The 17232-nt window shown below is 50.5% G+C and overlaps 21 non-coding genes across 21 annotated transcripts; all 21 read right to left on the minus strand.

The window, feature by feature from the left end:
- Nucleotides 1–366: 366 nt before the first annotated feature.
- Nucleotides 367–439, minus strand: Trnaa-ugc (transfer RNA alanine (anticodon UGC)). The gene has a single exon. It is a non-coding gene; the product is annotated as a tRNA-Ala (tRNA).
- A 1058-nt stretch (nt 440–1497) lies between these two features.
- Nucleotides 1498–1570, minus strand: Trnaa-agc (transfer RNA alanine (anticodon AGC)). The gene has a single exon. It is a non-coding gene; the product is annotated as a tRNA-Ala (tRNA).
- A 423-nt stretch (nt 1571–1993) lies between these two features.
- Trnaa-ugc (transfer RNA alanine (anticodon UGC)) lies at nt 1994–2066 on the minus strand. The gene has a single exon. It is a non-coding gene; the product is annotated as a tRNA-Ala (tRNA).
- Nucleotides 2067–3124: 1058 nt separating this feature from the next.
- On the minus strand, nt 3125–3197 carry Trnaa-agc (transfer RNA alanine (anticodon AGC)). Its single transcript has one exon. It is a non-coding gene; the product is annotated as a tRNA-Ala (tRNA).
- A 423-nt stretch (nt 3198–3620) lies between these two features.
- Nucleotides 3621–3693, minus strand: Trnaa-ugc (transfer RNA alanine (anticodon UGC)). The gene has a single exon. It is a non-coding gene; the product is annotated as a tRNA-Ala (tRNA).
- A 1058-nt stretch (nt 3694–4751) lies between these two features.
- Trnaa-agc (transfer RNA alanine (anticodon AGC)) lies at nt 4752–4824 on the minus strand. The gene has a single exon. It is a non-coding gene; the product is annotated as a tRNA-Ala (tRNA).
- A 423-nt stretch (nt 4825–5247) lies between these two features.
- Trnaa-ugc (transfer RNA alanine (anticodon UGC)) lies at nt 5248–5320 on the minus strand. The gene has a single exon. It is a non-coding gene; the product is annotated as a tRNA-Ala (tRNA).
- Nucleotides 5321–6378: 1058 nt separating this feature from the next.
- On the minus strand, nt 6379–6451 carry Trnaa-agc (transfer RNA alanine (anticodon AGC)). The gene has a single exon. It is a non-coding gene; the product is annotated as a tRNA-Ala (tRNA).
- Nucleotides 6452–6874: 423 nt separating this feature from the next.
- Nucleotides 6875–6947, minus strand: Trnaa-ugc (transfer RNA alanine (anticodon UGC)). The gene has a single exon. It is a non-coding gene; the product is annotated as a tRNA-Ala (tRNA).
- Nucleotides 6948–8005: 1058 nt separating this feature from the next.
- Nucleotides 8006–8078, minus strand: Trnaa-agc (transfer RNA alanine (anticodon AGC)). Its single transcript has one exon. It is a non-coding gene; the product is annotated as a tRNA-Ala (tRNA).
- A 423-nt stretch (nt 8079–8501) lies between these two features.
- Nucleotides 8502–8574, minus strand: Trnaa-ugc (transfer RNA alanine (anticodon UGC)). The gene has a single exon. It is a non-coding gene; the product is annotated as a tRNA-Ala (tRNA).
- Nucleotides 8575–9632: 1058 nt separating this feature from the next.
- On the minus strand, nt 9633–9705 carry Trnaa-agc (transfer RNA alanine (anticodon AGC)). The gene has a single exon. It is a non-coding gene; the product is annotated as a tRNA-Ala (tRNA).
- Nucleotides 9706–10128: 423 nt separating this feature from the next.
- On the minus strand, nt 10129–10201 carry Trnaa-ugc (transfer RNA alanine (anticodon UGC)). Its single transcript has one exon. It is a non-coding gene; the product is annotated as a tRNA-Ala (tRNA).
- A 1058-nt stretch (nt 10202–11259) lies between these two features.
- Trnaa-agc (transfer RNA alanine (anticodon AGC)) lies at nt 11260–11332 on the minus strand. Its single transcript has one exon. It is a non-coding gene; the product is annotated as a tRNA-Ala (tRNA).
- A 423-nt stretch (nt 11333–11755) lies between these two features.
- Trnaa-ugc (transfer RNA alanine (anticodon UGC)) lies at nt 11756–11828 on the minus strand. Its single transcript has one exon. It is a non-coding gene; the product is annotated as a tRNA-Ala (tRNA).
- Nucleotides 11829–12886: 1058 nt separating this feature from the next.
- Trnaa-agc (transfer RNA alanine (anticodon AGC)) lies at nt 12887–12959 on the minus strand. The gene has a single exon. It is a non-coding gene; the product is annotated as a tRNA-Ala (tRNA).
- Nucleotides 12960–13382: 423 nt separating this feature from the next.
- Trnaa-ugc (transfer RNA alanine (anticodon UGC)) lies at nt 13383–13455 on the minus strand. The gene has a single exon. It is a non-coding gene; the product is annotated as a tRNA-Ala (tRNA).
- Nucleotides 13456–14513: 1058 nt separating this feature from the next.
- Trnaa-agc (transfer RNA alanine (anticodon AGC)) lies at nt 14514–14586 on the minus strand. The gene has a single exon. It is a non-coding gene; the product is annotated as a tRNA-Ala (tRNA).
- A 423-nt stretch (nt 14587–15009) lies between these two features.
- Nucleotides 15010–15082, minus strand: Trnaa-ugc (transfer RNA alanine (anticodon UGC)). The gene has a single exon. It is a non-coding gene; the product is annotated as a tRNA-Ala (tRNA).
- Nucleotides 15083–16139: 1057 nt separating this feature from the next.
- Nucleotides 16140–16212, minus strand: Trnaa-agc (transfer RNA alanine (anticodon AGC)). The gene has a single exon. It is a non-coding gene; the product is annotated as a tRNA-Ala (tRNA).
- A 423-nt stretch (nt 16213–16635) lies between these two features.
- Nucleotides 16636–16708, minus strand: Trnaa-ugc (transfer RNA alanine (anticodon UGC)). The gene has a single exon. It is a non-coding gene; the product is annotated as a tRNA-Ala (tRNA).
- Between the last annotated feature and the right edge of the window lie 524 nt (nt 16709–17232).

The raw sequence follows: 17232 nt of genomic DNA on the forward strand, positions 1-17232 counted from the left end.
ATTATTCCGCAGACAAACACTATTCTCAATGTGTCCGTGAGGGTGTCTTTCAGGTTTCCTGCATTCTGTATCGAATCGTAGTTGGCCAAAATTAAAGTGGCGCGCACAACGTCGAAAATAGCGTTCGGCCACCGCTCTGAGTAAGACGAACGTGTTGTCCACTCTCTAGACTTCTTTGAGGTTAGGCCGTTATACCTAAGACAGATTTGCACTCGATGACACCTCGACAACAGCCGGTCCTCACATTTACGTCTTGCTCTCCTTACGTCAGTATACATCACATGAGCTGTGACGCTGGCTTTGCAACATCTTGCGTGTCTTTAGGCTCGCCGCGACCAACACTTACCATGCACTGTCCACAAAACATGGAGGCGCCGGGGCTTGAACCCGGGACCTTTCACATGCAAAGCGAACGCTCTACCAACTGAGCTACGCCCCCAAGCGCAACAAAGCTGCGCTGTTTTCCATTCTTTGCTACTCTGATGTGCACGGACCTGATGGTTGGTTGGTTTGTAGGGGTGAAGGGACCAGTGTACAAAGGCGCGGTCAAGTTCATATACACAAGAGTTCCAAGTAGTTTCGATGCTCTGGTATTACGACTACAAATTACGTCTGTATTTAACGTCTTAAATTGAAAGGACAGTCGACTGATGACCACAGCAGTTGAGTCCCATAGTGCTCAGAGCCATTTTTTGAAAGGACAGTCACAAACCTTGTCGACAATCACACCGCGCCTGAGGTAACAAGCACATCTGAAGCCCAATTGTGCACTCGACTGTTCATGCCAACTCACTGCCTCGCACTTTACTACTGTGTACCACTCTTGTCGTCCAACTGCAAAACACTGGGCCACAACACGTTTCCGCGTCTCCATTGCACTGCGCAAACTACGAAACGCTCCCCAAACATGGCACTCACCCATGCAGACGACTTTTCCGACCTTCCACGACGCTCACGCAACGCTCACGCTAGTGAAAGCCTTATTTAGAGCTTGACGTCGCGCCCAAGCGAGTGAGCACATTTCGCCTACGGCTTAGGCCGCCCACCTAGTGTGGCTGCTCGGTGTCTGCAGGCAGCGAGGGGCTGCAAGCTTCCCGTGTTCGCGCCTGTGTCACCTCTGCTTGCTTGTCAGAGACAGAGTATCGCAAAACATACAACTCACTCCATGAATTGATTGCTACGGCATCTGTCATCAGCAGTCACAACTAGCAACACCAGTAGCAGCCGACTGCACGTAAAGAATGGGAATGTGCAGTGGGATTTTTGTGAACTCGGCGCAAGGCAGATCTTTCCGACATAGGTTTGAGAATCTTAAGGGCAGACTTGTACTGTTTCTAAATTCAGTGTAGCGGTGGGAGGAGGGTGCTTCCTGCGCGTAACATCACGCTTGCCAGTTGTGACTGCTAATCGTTCGCTCGTATCTGCCTTGACACATTCGCTGGCTGTGAATTATCCCACTTGCGTGGCAGTGTGCGCATGTAGGTGTGTTAAAAATTCTGGAGGCGCTGGGTATCGATCCCAGTACCTCTCGCATGCTAAGCGAGCGCTCTACCATCTGAGCTACGCCCGCTGATGACAAATAGTGCTACATACAACCATATCAATATCACAGACCCCTTGCACTCCCATTATTCCGCAGACAAACACTATTCTCAATGTGTCCGTGAGGGTGTCTTTCAGGTTTCCTGCATTCTGTATCGAATCGTAGTTGGCCAAAATTAAAGTGGCGCGCACAACGTCGAAAATAGCGTTCGGCCACCGCTCTGAGTAAGACGAACGTGTTGTCCACTCTCTAGACTTCTTTGAGGTTAGGCCGTTATACCTAAGACAGATTTGCACTCGATGACACCTCGACAACAGCCGGTCCTCACATTTACGTCTTGCTCTCCTTACGTCAGTATACATCACATGAGCTGTGACGCTGGCTTTGCAACATCTTGCGTGTCTTTAGGCTCGCCGCGACCAACACTTACCATGCACTGTCCACAAAACATGGAGGCGCCGGGGCTTGAACCCGGGACCTTTCACATGCAAAGCGAACGCTCTACCAACTGAGCTACGCCCCCAAGCGCAACAAAGCTGCGCTGTTTTCCATTCTTTGCTACTCTGATGTGCACGGACCTGATGGTTGGTTGGTTTGTAGGGGTGAAGGGACCAGTGTACAAAGGCGCGGTCAAGTTCATATACACAAGAGTTCCAAGTAGTTTCGATGCTCTGGTATTACGACTACAAATTACGTCTGTATTTAACGTCTTAAATTGAAAGGACAGTCGACTGATGACCACAGCAGTTGAGTCCCATAGTGCTCAGAGCCATTTTTTGAAAGGACAGTCACAAACCTTGTCGACAATCACACCGCGCCTGAGGTAACAAGCACATCTGAAGCCCAATTGTGCACTCGACTGTTCATGCCAACTCACTGCCTCGCACTTTACTACTGTGTACCACTCTTGTCGTCCAACTGCAAAACACTGGGCCACAACACGTTTCCGCGTCTCCATTGCACTGCGCAAACTACGAAACGCTCCCCAAACATGGCACTCACCCATGCAGACGACTTTTCCGACCTTCCACGACGCTCACGCAACGCTCACGCTAGTGAAAGCCTTATTTAGAGCTTGACGTCGCGCCCAAGCGAGTGAGCACATTTCGCCTACGGCTTAGGCCGCCCACCTAGTGTGGCTGCTCGGTGTCTGCAGGCAGCGAGGGGCTGCAAGCTTCCCGTGTTCGCGCCTGTGTCACCTCTGCTTGCTTGTCAGAGACAGAGTATCGCAAAACATACAACTCACTCCATGAATTGATTGCTACGGCATCTGTCATCAGCAGTCACAACTAGCAACACCAGTAGCAGCCGACTGCACGTAAAGAATGGGAATGTGCAGTGGGATTTTTGTGAACTCGGCGCAAGGCAGATCTTTCCGACATAGGTTTGAGAATCTTAAGGGCAGACTTGTACTGTTTCTAAATTCAGTGTAGCGGTGGGAGGAGGGTGCTTCCTGCGCGTAACATCACGCTTGCCAGTTGTGACTGCTAATCGTTCGCTCGTATCTGCCTTGACACATTCGCTGGCTGTGAATTATCCCACTTGCGTGGCAGTGTGCGCATGTAGGTGTGTTAAAAATTCTGGAGGCGCTGGGTATCGATCCCAGTACCTCTCGCATGCTAAGCGAGCGCTCTACCATCTGAGCTACGCCCCCTGATGACAAATAGTGCTACATACAACCATATCAATATCACAGACCCCTTGCACTCCCATTATTCCGCAGACAAACACTATTCTCAATGTGTCCGTGAGGGTGTCTTTCAGGTTTCCTGCATTCTGTATCGAATCGTAGTTGGCCAAAATTAAAGTGGCGCGCACAACGTCGAAAATAGCGTTCGGCCACCGCTCTGAGTAAGACGAACGTGTTGTCCACTCTCTAGACTTCTTTGAGGTTAGGCCGTTATACCTAAGACAGATTTGCACTCGATGACACCTCGACAACAGCCGGTCCTCACATTTACGTCTTGCTCTCCTTACGTCAGTATACATCACATGAGCTGTGACGCTGGCTTTGCAACATCTTGCGTGTCTTTAGGCTCGCCGCGACCAACACTTACCATGCACTGTCCACAAAACATGGAGGCGCCGGGGCTTGAACCCGGGACCTTTCACATGCAAATCGAACGCTCTACCAACTGAGCTACGCCCCCAAGCGCAACAAAGCTGCGCTGTTTTCCATTCTTTGCTACTCTGATGTGCACGGACCTGATGGTTGGTTGGTTTGTAGGGGTGAAGGGACCAGTGTACAAAGGCGCGGTCAAGTTCATATACACAAGAGTTCCAAGTAGTTTCGATGCTCTGGTATTACGACTACAAATTACGTCTGTATTTAACGTCTTAAATTGAAAGGACAGTCGACTGATGACCACAGCAGTTGAGTCCCATAGTGCTCAGAGCCATTTTTTGAAAGGACAGTCACAAACCTTGTCGACAATCACACCGCGCCTGAGGTAACAAGCACATCTGAAGCCCAATTGTGCACTCGACTGTTCATGCCAACTCACTGCCTCGCACTTTACTACTGTGTACCACTCTTGTCGTCCAACTGCAAAACACTGGGCCACAACACGTTTCCGCGTCTCCATTGCACTGCGCAAACTACGAAACGCTCCCCAAACATGGCACTCACCCATGCAGACGACTTTTCCGACTTTCCACGACGCTCACGCAACGCTCACGCTAGTGAAAGCCTTATTTAGAGCTTGACGTCGCGCCCAAGCGAGTGAGCACATTTCGCCTACGGCTTAGGCCGCCCACCTAGTGTGGCTGCTCGGTGTCTGCAGGCAGCGAGGGGCTGCAAGCTTCCCGTGTTCGCGCCTGTGTCACCTCTGCTTGCTTGTCAGAGACAGAGTATCGCAAAACATACAACTCACTCCATGAATTGATTGCTACGGCATCTGTCATCAGCAGTCACAACTAGCAACACCAGTAGCAGCCGACTGCACGTAAAGAATGGGAATGTGCAGTGGGATTTTTGTGAACTCGGCGCAAGGCAGATCTTTCCGACATAGGTTTGAGAATCTTAATGGCAGACTTGTACTGTTTCTAAATTCAGTGTAGCGGTGGGAGGAGGGTGCTTCCTGCGCGTAACATCACGCTTGCCAGTTGTGACTGCTAATCGTTCGCTCGTATCTGCCTTGACACATTCGCTGGCTGTGAATTATCCCACTTGCGTGGCAGTGTGCGCATGTAGGTGTGTTAAAAATTCTGGAGGCGCTGGGTATCGATCCCAGTACCTCTCGCATGCTAAGCGAGCGCTCTACTATCTGAGCTACGCCCCCTGATGACAAATAGTGCTACATACAACCATATCAATATCACAGACCCCTTGCACTCCCATTATTCCGCAGACAAACACTATTCTCAATGTGTCCGTGAGGGTGTCTTTCAGGTTTCCTGCATTCTGTATCGAATCGTAGTTGGCCAAAATTAAAGTGGCGCGCACAACGTCGAAAATAGCGTTCGGCCACCGCTCTGAGTAAGACGAACGTGTTGTCCACTCTCTAGACTTCTTTGAGGTTAGGCCGTTATACCTAAGACAGATTTGCACTCGATGACACCTCGACAACAGCCGGTCCTCACATTTACGTCTTGCTCTCCTTACGTCAGTATACATCACATGAGCTGTGACGCTGGCTTTGCAACATCTTGCGTGTCTTTAGGCTCGCCGCGACCAACACTTACCATGCACTGTCCACAAAACATGGAGGCGCCGGGGCTTGAACCCGGGACCTTTCACATGCAAAGCGAACGCTCTACCAACTGAGCTACGCCCCCAAGCGCAACAAAGCTGCGCTGTTTTCCATTCTTTGCTACTCTGATGTGCACGGACCTGATGGTTGGTTGGTTTGTAGGGGTGAAGGGACCAGTGTACAAAGGCGCGGTCAAGTTCATATACACAAGAGTTCCAAGTAGTTTCGATGCTCTGGTATTACGACTACAAATTACGTCTGTATTTAACGTCTTAAATTGAAAGGACAGTCGACTGATGACCACAGCAGTTGAGTCCCATAGTGCTCAGAGCCATTTTTTGAAAGGACAGTCACAAACCTTGTCGACAATCACACCGCGCCTGAGGTAACAAGCACATCTGAAGCCCAATTGTGCACTCGACTGTTCATGCCAACTCACTGCCTCGCACTTTACTACTGTGTACCACTCTTGTAGTCCAACTGCAAAACACTGGGCCACAACACGTTTCCGCGTCTCCATTGCACTGCGCAAACTACGAAACGCTCCCCAAACATGGCACTCACCCATGCAGACGACTTTTCCGACCTTCCACGACGCTCACGCAACGCTCACGCTAGTGAAAGCCTTATTTAGAGCTTGACGTCGCGCCCAAGCGAGTGAGCACATTTCGCCTACGGCTTAGGCCGCCCACCTAGTGTGGCTGCTCGGTGTCTGCAGGCAGCGAGGGGCTGCAAGCTTCCCGTGTTCGCGCCTGTGTCACCTCTGCTTGCTTGTCAGAGACAGAGTATCGCAAAACATACAACTCACTCCATGAATTGATTGCTACGGCATCTGTCATCAGCAGTCACAACTAGCAACACCAGTAGCAGCCGACTGCACGTAAAGAATGGGAATGTGCAGTGGGATTTTTGTGAACTCGGCGCAAGGCAGATCTTTCCGACATAGGTTTGAGAATCTTAAGGGCAGACTTGTACTGTTTCTAAATTCAGTGTAGCGGTGGGAGGAGGGTGCTTCCTGCGCGTAACATCACGCTTGCCAGTTGTGACTGCTAATCGTTCGCTCGTATCTGCCTTGACACATTCGCTGGCTGTGAATTATCCCACTTGCGTGGCAGTGTGCGCATGTAGGTGTGTTAAAAATTCTGGAGGCGCTGGGTATCGATCCCAGTACCTCTCGCATGCTAAGCGAGCGCTCTACCATCTGAGCTACGCCCCCTGATGACAAATAGTGCTACATACAACCATATCAATATCACAGACCCCTTGCACTCCCATTATTCCGCAGACAAACACTATTCTCAATGTGTCCGTGAGGGTGTCTTTCAGGTTTCCTGCATTCTGTATCGAATCGTAGTTGGCCAAAATTAAAGTGGCGCGCACAACGTCGAAAATAGCGTTCGGCCACCGCTCTGAGTAAGACGAACGTGTTGTCCACTCTCTAGACTTCTTTGAGGTTAGGCCGTTATACCTAAGACAGATTTGCACTCGATGACACCTCGACAACAGCCGGTCCTCACATTTACGTCTTGCTCTCCTTACGTCAGTATACATCACATGAGCTGTGACGCTGGCTTTGCAACATCTTGCGTGTCTTTAGGCTCGCCGCGACCAACACTTACCATGCACTGTCCACAAAACATGGAGGCGCCGAGGCTTGAACCCGGGACCTTTCACATGCAAAGCGAACGCTCTACCAACTGAGCTACGCCCCCAAGCGCAACAAAGCTGCGCTGTTTTCCATTCTTTGCTACTCTGATGTGCACGGACCTGATGGTTGGTTGGTTTGTAGGGGTGAAGGGACCAGTGTACAAAGGCGCGGTCAAGTTCATATACACAAGAGTTCCAAGTAGTTTCGATGCTCTGGTATTACGACTACAAATTACGTCTGTATTTAACGTCTTAAATTGAAAGGACAGTCGACTGATGACCACAGCAGTTGAGTCCCATAGTGCTCAGAGCCATTTTTTGAAAGGACAGTCACAAACCTTGTCGACAATCACACCGCGCCTGAGGTAACAAGCACATCTGAAGCCCAATTGTGCACTCGACTGTTCATGCCAACTCACTGCCTCGCACTTTACTACTGTGTACCACTCTTGTCGTCCAACTGCAAAACACTGGGCCACAACACGTTTCCGCGTCTCCATTGCACTGCGCAAACTACGAAACGCTCCCCAAACATGGCACTCACCCATGCAGACGACTTTTCCGACCTTCCACGACGCTCACGCAACGCTCACGCTAGTGAAAGCCTTATTTAGAGCTTGACGTCGCGCCCAAGCGAGTGAGCACATTTCGCCTACGGCTTAGGCCGCCCACCTAGTGTGGCTGCTCGGTGTCTGCAGGCAGCGAGGGGCTGCAAGCTTCCCGTGTTCGCGCCTGTGTCACCTCTGCTTGCTTGTCAGAGACAGAGTATCGCAAAACATACAACTCACTCCATGAATTGATTGCTACGGCATCTGTCATCAGCAGTCACAACTAGCAACACCAGTAGCAGCCGACTGCACGTAAAGAATGGGAATGTGCAGTGGGATTTTTGTGAACTCGGCGCAAGGCAGATCTTTCCGACATAGGTTTGAGAATCTTAAGGGCAGACTTGTACTGTTTCTAAATTCAGTGTAGCGGTGGGAGGAGGGTGCTTCCTGCGCGTAACATCACGCTTGCCAGTTGTGACTGCTAATCGTTCGCTCGTATCTGCCTTGACACATTCGCTGGCTGTGAATTATCCCACTTGCGTGGCAGTGTGCGCATGTAGGTGTGTTAAAAATTCTGGAGGCGCTGGGTATCGATCCCAGTACCTCTCGCATGCTAAGCGAGCGCTCTACTATCTGAGCTACGCCCCCTGATGACAAATAGTGCTACATACAACCATATCAATATCACAGACCCCTTGCACTCCCATTATTCCGCAGACAAACACTATTCTCAATGTGTCCGTGAGGGTGTCTTTCAGGTTTCCTGCATTCTGTATCGAATCGTAGTTGGCCAAAATTAAAGTGGCGCGCACAACGTCGAAAATAGCGTTCGGCCACCGCTCTGAGTAAGACGAACGTGTTGTCCACTCTCTAGACTTCTTTGAGGTTAGGCCGTTATACCTAAGACAGATTTGCACTCGATGACACCTCGACAACAGCCGGTCCTCACATTTACGTCTTGCTCTCCTTACGTCAGTATACATCACATGAGCTGTGACGCTGGCTTTGCAACATCTTGCGTGTCTTTAGGCTCGCCGCGACCAACACTTACCATGCACTGTCCACAAAACATGGAGGCGCCGGGGCTTGAACCCGGGACCTTTCACATGCAAATCGAACGCTCTACCAACTGAGCTACGCCCCCAAGCGCAACAAAGCTGCGCTGTTTTCCATTCTTTGCTACTCTGATGTGCACGGACCTGATGGTTGGTTGGTTTGTAGGGGTGAAGGGACCAGTGTACAAAGGCGCGGTCAAGTTCATATACACAAGAGTTCCAAGTAGTTTCGATGCTCTGGTATTACGACTACAAATTACGTCTGTATTTAACGTCTTAAATTGAAAGGACAGTCGACTGATGACCACAGCAGTTGAGTCCCATAGTGCTCAGAGCCATTTTTTGAAAGGACAGTCACAAACCTTGTCGACAATCACACCGCGCCTGAGGTAACAAGCACATCTGAAGCCCAATTGTACACTCGACTGTTCATGCCAACTCACTGCCTCGCACTTTACTACTGTGTACCACTCTTGTAGTCCAACTGCAAAACACTTGGCCACAACACGTTTCCGCGTCTCCATTGCACTGCGCAAACTACGAAACGCTCCCCAAACATGGCACTCACCCATGCAGACGACTTTTCCGACCTTCCACGACGCTCACGCAACGCTCACGCTAGTGAAAGCCTTATTTAGAGCTTGACGTCGCGCCCAAGCGAGTGAGCACATTTCGCCTACGGCTTAGGCCGCCCACCTAGTGTGGCTGCTCGGTGTCTGCAGGCAGCGAGGGGCTGCAAGCTTCCCGTGTTCGCGCCTGTGTCACCTCTGCTTGCTTGTCAGAGACAGAGTATCGCAAAACATACAACTCACTCCATGAATTGATTGCTACGGCATCTGTCATCAGCAGTCACAACTAGCAACACCAGTAGCAGCCGACTGCACGTAAAGAATGGGAATGTGCAGTGGGATTTTTGTGAACTCGGCGCAAGGCAGATCTTTCCGACATAGGTTTGAGAATCTTAAGGGCAGACTTGTACTGTTTCTAAATTCAGTGTAGCGGTGGGAGGAGGGTGCTTCCTGCGCGTAACATCACGCTTGCCAGTTGTGACTGCTAATCGTTCGCTCGTATCTGCCTTGACACATTCGCTGGCTGTGAATTATCCCACTTGCGTGGCAGTGTGCGCATGTAGGTGTGTTAAAAATTCTGGAGGCGCTGGGTATCGATCCCAGTACCTCTCGCATGCTAAGCGAGCGCTCTACCATCTGAGCTACGCCCCCTGATGACAAATAGTGCTACATACAACCATATCAATATCACAGACCCCTTGCACTCCCATTATTCCGCAGACAAACACTATTCTCAATGTGTCCGTGAGGGTGTCTTTCAGGTTTCCTGCATTCTGTATCGAATCGTAGTTGGCCAAAATTAAAGTGGCGCGCACAACGTCGAAAATAGCGTTCGGCCACCGCTCTGAGTAAGACGAACGTGTTGTCCACTCTCTAGACTTCTTTGAGGTTAGGCCGTTATACCTAAGACAGATTTGCACTCGATGACACCTCGACAACAGCCGGTCCTCACATTTACGTCTTGCTCTCCTTACGTCAGTATACATCACATGAGCTGTGACGCTGGCTTTGCAACATCTTGCGTGTCTTTAGGCTCGCCGCGACCAACACTTACCATGCACTGTCCACAAAACATGGAGGCGCCGAGGCTTGAACCCGGGACCTTTCACATGCAAAGCGAACGCTCTACCAACTGAGCTACGCCCCCAAGCGCAACAAAGCTGCGCTGTTTTCCATTCTTTGCTACTCTGATGTGCACGGACCTGATGGTTGGTTGGTTTGTAGGGGTGAAGGGACCAGTGTACAAAGGCGCGGTCAAGTTCATATACACAAGAGTTCCAAGTAGTTTCGATGCTCTGGTATTACGACTACAAATTACGTCTGTATTTAACGTCTTAAATTGAAAGGACAGTCGACTGATGACCACAGCAGTTGAGTCCCATAGTGCTCAGAGCCATTTTTTGAAAGGACAGTCACAAACCTTGTCGACAATCACACCGCGCCTGAGGTAACAAGCACATCTGAAGCCCAATTGTGCACTCGACTGTTCATGCCAACTCACTGCCTCGCACTTTACTACTGTGTACCACTCTTGTCGTCCAACTGCAAAACACTGGGCCACAACACGTTTCCGCGTCTCCATTGCACTGCGCAAACTACGAAACGCTCCCCAAACATGGCACTCACCCATGCAGACGACTTTTCCGACCTTCCACGACGCTCACGCAACGCTCACGCTAGTGAAAGCCTTATTTAGAGCTTGACGTCGCGCCCAAGCGAGTGAGCACATTTCGCCTACGGCTTAGGCCGCCCACCTAGTGTGGCTGCTCGGTGTCTGCAGGCAGCGAGGGGCTGCAAGCTTCCCGTGTTCGCGCCTGTGTCACCTCTGCTTGCTTGTCAGAGACAGAGTATCGCAAAACATACAACTCACTCCATGAATTGATTGCTACGGCATCTGTCATCAGCAGTCACAACTAGCAACACCAGTAGCAGCCGACTGCACGTAAAGAATGGGAATGTGCAGTGGGATTTTTGTGAACTCGGCGCAAGGCAGATCTTTCCGACATAGGTTTGAGAATCTTAAGGGCAGACTTGTACTGTTTCTAAATTCAGTGTAGCGGTGGGAGGAGGGTGCTTCCTGCGCGTAACATCACGCTTGCCAGTTGTGACTGCTAATCGTTCGCTCGTATCTGCCTTGACACATTCGCTGGCTGTGAATTATCCCACTTGCGTGGCAGTGTGCGCATGTAGGTGTGTTAAAAATTCTGGAGGCGCTGGGTATCGATCCCAGTACCTCTCGCATGCTAAGCGAGCGCTCTACCATCTGAGCTACGCCCCCTGATGACAAATAGTGCTACATACAACCATATCAATATCACAGACCCCTTGCACTCCCATTATTCCGCAGACAAACACTATTCTCAATGTGTCCGTGAGGGTGTCTTTCAGGTTTCTTGCATTCTGTATCGAATCGTAGTTGGCCAAAATTAAAGTGGCGCGCACAACGTCGAAAATAGCGTTCGGCCACCGCTCTGAGTAAGACGAACGTGTTGTCCACTCTCTAGACTTCTTTGAGGTTAGGCCGTTATACCTAAGACAGATTTGCACTCGATGACACCTCGACAACAGCCGGTCCTCACATTTACGTCTTGCTCTCCTTACGTCAGTATACATCACATGAGCTGTGACGCTGGCTTTGCAACATCTTGCGTGTCTTTAGGCTCGCCGCGACCAACACTTACCATGCACTGTCCACAAAACATGGAGGCGCCGGGGCTTGAACCCGGGACCTTTCACATGCAAAGCGAACGCTCTACCAACTGAGCTACGCCCCCAAGCGCAACAAAGCTGCGCTGTTTTCCATTCTTTGCTACTCTGATGTGCACGGACCTGATGGTTGGTTGGTTTGTAGGGGTGAAGGGACCAGTGTACAAAGGCGCGGTCAAGTTCATATACACAAGAGTTCCAAGTAGTTTCGATGCTCTGGTATTACGACTACAAATTACGTCTGTATTTAACGTCTTAAATTGAAAGGACAGTCGACTGATGACCACAGCAGTTGAGTCCCATAGTGCTCAGAGCCATTTTTTGAAAGGACAGTCACAAACCTTGTCGACAATCACACCGCGCCTGAGGTAACAAGCACATCTGAAGCCCAATTGTGCACTCGACTGTTCATGCCAACTCACTGCCTCGCACTTTACTACTGTGTACCACTCTTGTAGTCCAACTGCAAAACACTGGGCCACAACACGTTTCCGCGTCTCCATTGCACTGCGCAAACTACGAAACGCTCCCCAAACATGGCACTCACCCATGCAGACGACTTTTCCGACCTTCCACGACGCTCACGCAACGCTCACGCTAGTGAAAGCCTTATTTAGAGCTTGACGTCGCGCCCAAGCGAGTGAGCACATTTCGCCTACGGCTTAGGCCGCCCACCTAGTGTGGCTGCTCGGTGTCTGCAGGCAGCGAGGGGCTGCAAGCTTCCCGTGTTCGCGCCTGTGTCACCTCTGCTTGCTTGTCAGAGACAGAGTATCGCAAAACATACAACTCACTCCATGAATTGATTGCTACGGCATCTGTCATCAGCAGTCACAACTAGCAACACCAGTAGCAGCCGACTGCACGTAAAGAATGGGAATGTGCAGTGGGATTTTTGTGAACTCGGCGCAAGGCAGATCTTTCCGACATAGGTTTGAGAATCTTAAGGGCAGACTTGTACTGTTTCTAAATTCAGTGTAGCGGTGGGAGGAGGGTGCTTCCTGCGCGTAACATCACGCTTGCCAGTTGTGACTGCTAATCGTTCGCTCGTATCTGCCTTGACACATTCGCTGGCTGTGAATTATCCCACTTGCGTGGCAGTGTGCGCATGTAGGTGTGTTAAAAATTCTGGAGGCGCTGGGTATCGATCCCAGTACCTCTCGCATGCTAAGCGAGCGCTCTACCATCTGAGCTACGCCCCCTGATGACAAATAGTGCTACATACAACCATATCAATATCACAGACCCCTTGCACTCCCATTATTCCGCAGACAAACACTATTCTCAATGTGTCCGTGAGGGTGTCTTTCAGGTTTCCTGCATTCTGTATCGAATCGTAGTTGGCCAAAATTAAAGTGGCGCGCACAACGTCGAAAATAGCGTTCGGCCACCGCTCTGAGTAAGACGAACGTGTTGTCCACTCTCTAGACTTCTTTGAGGTTAGGCCGTTATACCTAAGACAGATTTGCACTCGATGACACCTCGACAACAGCCGGTCCTCACATTTACGTCTTGCTCTCCTTACGTCAGTATACATCACATGAGCTGTGACGCTGGCTTTGCAACATCTTGCGTGTCTTTAGGCTCGCCGCGACCAACACTTACCATGCACTGTCCACAAAACATGGAGGCGCCGGGGCTTGAACCCGGGACCTTTCACATGCAAAGCGAACGCTCTACCAACTGAGCTACGCCCCCAAGCGCAACAAAGCTGCGCTGTTTTCCATTCTTTGCTACTCTGATGTGCACGGACCTGATGGTTGGTTGGTTTGTAGGGGTGAAGGGACCAGTGTACAAAGGCGCGGTCAAGTTCATATACACAAGAGTTCCAAGTAGTTTCGATGCTCTGGTATTACGACTACAAATTACGTCTGTATTTAACGTCTTAAATTGAAAGGACAGTCGACTGATGACCACAGCAGTTGAGTCCCATAGTGCTCAGAGCCATTTTTTGAAAGGACAGTCACAAACCTTGTCGACAATCACACCGCGCCTGAGGTAACAAGCACATCTGAAGCCCAATTGTGCACTCGACTGTTCATGCCAACTCACTGCCTCGCACTTTACTACTGTGTACCACTCTTGTCGTCCAACTGCAAAACACTGGGCCACAACACGTTTCCGCGTCTCCATTGCACTGCGCAAACTACGAAACGCTCCCCAAACATGGCACTCACCCATGCAGACGACTTTTCCGACCTTCCACGACGCTCACGCAACGCTCACGCTAGTGAAAGCCTTATTTAGAGCTTGACGTCGCGCCCAAGCGAGTGAGCACATTTCGCCTACGGCTTAGGCCGCCCACCTAGTGTGGCTGCTCGGTGTCTGCAGGCAGCGAGGGGCTGCAAGCTTCCCGTGTTCGCGCCTGTGTCACCTCTGCTTGCTTGTCAGAGACAGAGTATCGCAAAACATACAACTCACTCCATGAATTGATTGCTACGGCATCTGTCATCAGCAGTCACAACTAGCAACACCAGTAGCAGCCGACTGCACGTAAAGAATGGGAATGTGCAGTGGGATTTTTGTGAACTCGGCGCAAGGCAGATCTTTCCGACATAGGTTTGAGAATCTTAAGGGCAGACTTGTACTGTTTCTAAATTCAGTGTAGCGGTGGGAGGAGGGTGCTTCCTGCGCGTAACATCACGCTTGCCAGTTGTGGCTGCTAATCGTTCGCTCGTATCTGCCTTGACACATTCGCTGGCTGTGAATTATCCCACTTGCGTGGCAGTGTGCGCATGTAGGTGTGTTAAAAATTCTGGAGGCGCTGGGTATCGATCCCAGTACCTCTCGCATGCTAAGCGAGCGCTCTACCATCTGAGCTACGCCCCCTGATGACAAATAGTGCTACATACAACCATATCAATATCACAGACCCCTTGCACTCCCATTATTCCGCAGACAAACACTATTCTCAATGTGTCCGTGAGGGTGTCTTTCAGGTTTCCTGCATTCTGTATCGAATCGTAGTTGGCCAAAATTAAAGTGGCGCGCACAACGTCGAAAATAGCGTTCGGCCACCGCTCTGAGTAAGACGAACGTGTTGTCCACTCTCTAGACTTCTTTGAGGTTAGGCCGTTATACCTAAGACAGATTTGCACTCGATGACACCTCGACAACAGCCGGTCCTCACATCTACGTCTTGCTCTCCTTACGTCAGTATACATCACATGAGCTGTGACGCTGGCTTTGCAACATCTTGCGTGTCTTTAGGCTCGCCGCGACCAACACTTACCATGCACTGTCCACAAAACATGGAGGCGCCGGGGCTTGAACCCGGGACCTTTCACATGCAAAGCGAACGCTCTACCAACTGAGCTACGCCCCCAAGCGCAACAAAGCTGCGCTGTTTTCCATTCTTTGCTACTCTGATGTGCACGGACCTGATGGTTGGTTGGTTTGTAGGGGTGAAGGGACCAGTGTACAAAGGCGCGGTCAAGTTCATATACACAAGAGTTCCAAGTAGTTTCGATGCTCTGGTATTACGACTACAAATTACGTCTGTATTTAACGTCTTAAATTGAAAGGACAGTCGACTGATGACCACAGCAGTTGAGTCCCATAGTGCTCAGAGCCATTTTTTGAAAGGACAGTCACAAACCTTGTCGACAATCACACCGCGCCTGAGGTAACAAGCACATCTGAAGCCCAATTGTGCACTCGACTGTTCATGCCAACTCACTGCCTCGCACTTTACTACTGTGTACCACTCTTGTCGTCCAACTGCAAAACACTGGGCCACAACACGTTTCCGCGTCTCCATTGCACTGCGCAAACTACGAAACGCTCCCCAAACATGGCACTCACCCATGCAGACGACTTTTCCGACCTTCCACGACGCTCACGCAACGCTCACGCTAGTGAAAGCCTTATTTAGAGCTTGACGTCGCGCCCAAGCGAGTGAGCACATTTCGCCTACGGCTTAGGCCGCCCACCTAGTGTGGCTGCTCGGTGTCTGCAGGCAGCGAGGGGCTGCAAGTTCCCGTGTTCGCGCCTGTGTCACCTCTGCTTGCTTGTCAGAGACAGAGTATCGCAAAACATACAACTCACTCCATGAATTGATTGCTACGGCATCTGTCATCAGCAGTCACAACTAGCAACACCAGTAGCAGCCGACTGCACGTAAAGAATGGGAATGTGCAGTGGGATTTTTGTGAACTCGGCGCAAGGCAGATCTTTCCGACATAGGTTTGAGAATCTTAAGGGCAGACTTGTACTGTTTCTAAATTCAGTGTAGCGGTGGGAGGAGGGTGCTTCCTGCGCGTAACATCACGCTTGCCAGTTGTGACTGCTAATCGTTCGCTCGTATCTGCCTTGACACATTCGCTGGCTGTGAATTATCCCACTTGCGTGGCAGTGTGCGCATGTAGGTGTGTTAAAAATTCTGGAGGCGCTGGGTATCGATCCCAGTACCTCTCGCATGCTAAGCGAGCGCTCTACCATCTGAGCTACGCCCCCTGATGACAAATAGTGCTACATACAACCATATCAATATCACAGACCCCTTGCACTCCCATTATTCCGCAGACAAACACTATTCTCAATGTGTCCGTGAGGGTGTCTTTCAGGTTTCCTGCATTCTGTATCGAATCGTAGTTGGCCAAAATTAAAGTGGCGCGCACAACGTCGAAAATAGCGTTCGGCCACCGCTCTGAGTAAGACGAACGTGTTGTCCACTCTCTAGACTTCTTTGAGGTTAGGCCGTTATACCTAAGACAGATTTGCACTCGATGACACCTCGACAACAGCCGGTCCTCACATTTACGTCTTGCTCTCCTTACGTCAGTATACATCACATGAGCTGTGACGCTGGCTTTGCAACATCTTGCGTGTCTTTAGGCTCGCCGCGACCAACACTTACCATGCACTGTCCACAAAACATGGAGGCGCCGGGGCTTGAACCCGGGACCTTTCACATGCAAAGCGAACGCTCTACCAACTGAGCTACGCCCCCAAGCGCAACAAAGCTGCGCTGCTTTCCATTCTTTGCTACTCTGATGTGCACGGACCTGATGGTTGGTTGGTTTGTAGGGGTGAAGGGACCAGTGTACAAAGGCGCGGTCAAGTTCATATACACAAGAGTTCCAAGTAGTTTCGATGCTCTGGTATTACGACTACAAATTACGTCTGTATTTAACGTCTTAAATTGAAAGGACAGTCGACTGATGACCACAGCAGTTGAGTCCCATAGTGCTCAGAGCCATTTTTTGAAAGGACAGTCACAAACCTTGTCGACAATCACACCGCGCCTGAGGTAACAAGCACATCTGAAGCCCAATTGTGCACTCGACTGTTCATGCCAACTCACTGCCTCGCACTTTACTACTGTGTACCACTCTTGTCGTCCAACTGCAAAACACTGGGCCACAACACGTTTCCGCGTCTCCATTGCACTGCGCAAACTACGAAACGCTCCCCAAACATGGCACTCACCCATGCAGACGACTTTTCCGACTTTCCACGACGCTCACGCTAGTG

This window comes from Schistocerca nitens, chromosome 10 (assembly GCF_023898315.1).
Source record: "Schistocerca nitens isolate TAMUIC-IGC-003100 chromosome 10, iqSchNite1.1, whole genome shotgun sequence".
NCBI lineage: Eukaryota > Metazoa > Arthropoda > Insecta > Orthoptera > Acrididae > Schistocerca > Schistocerca nitens.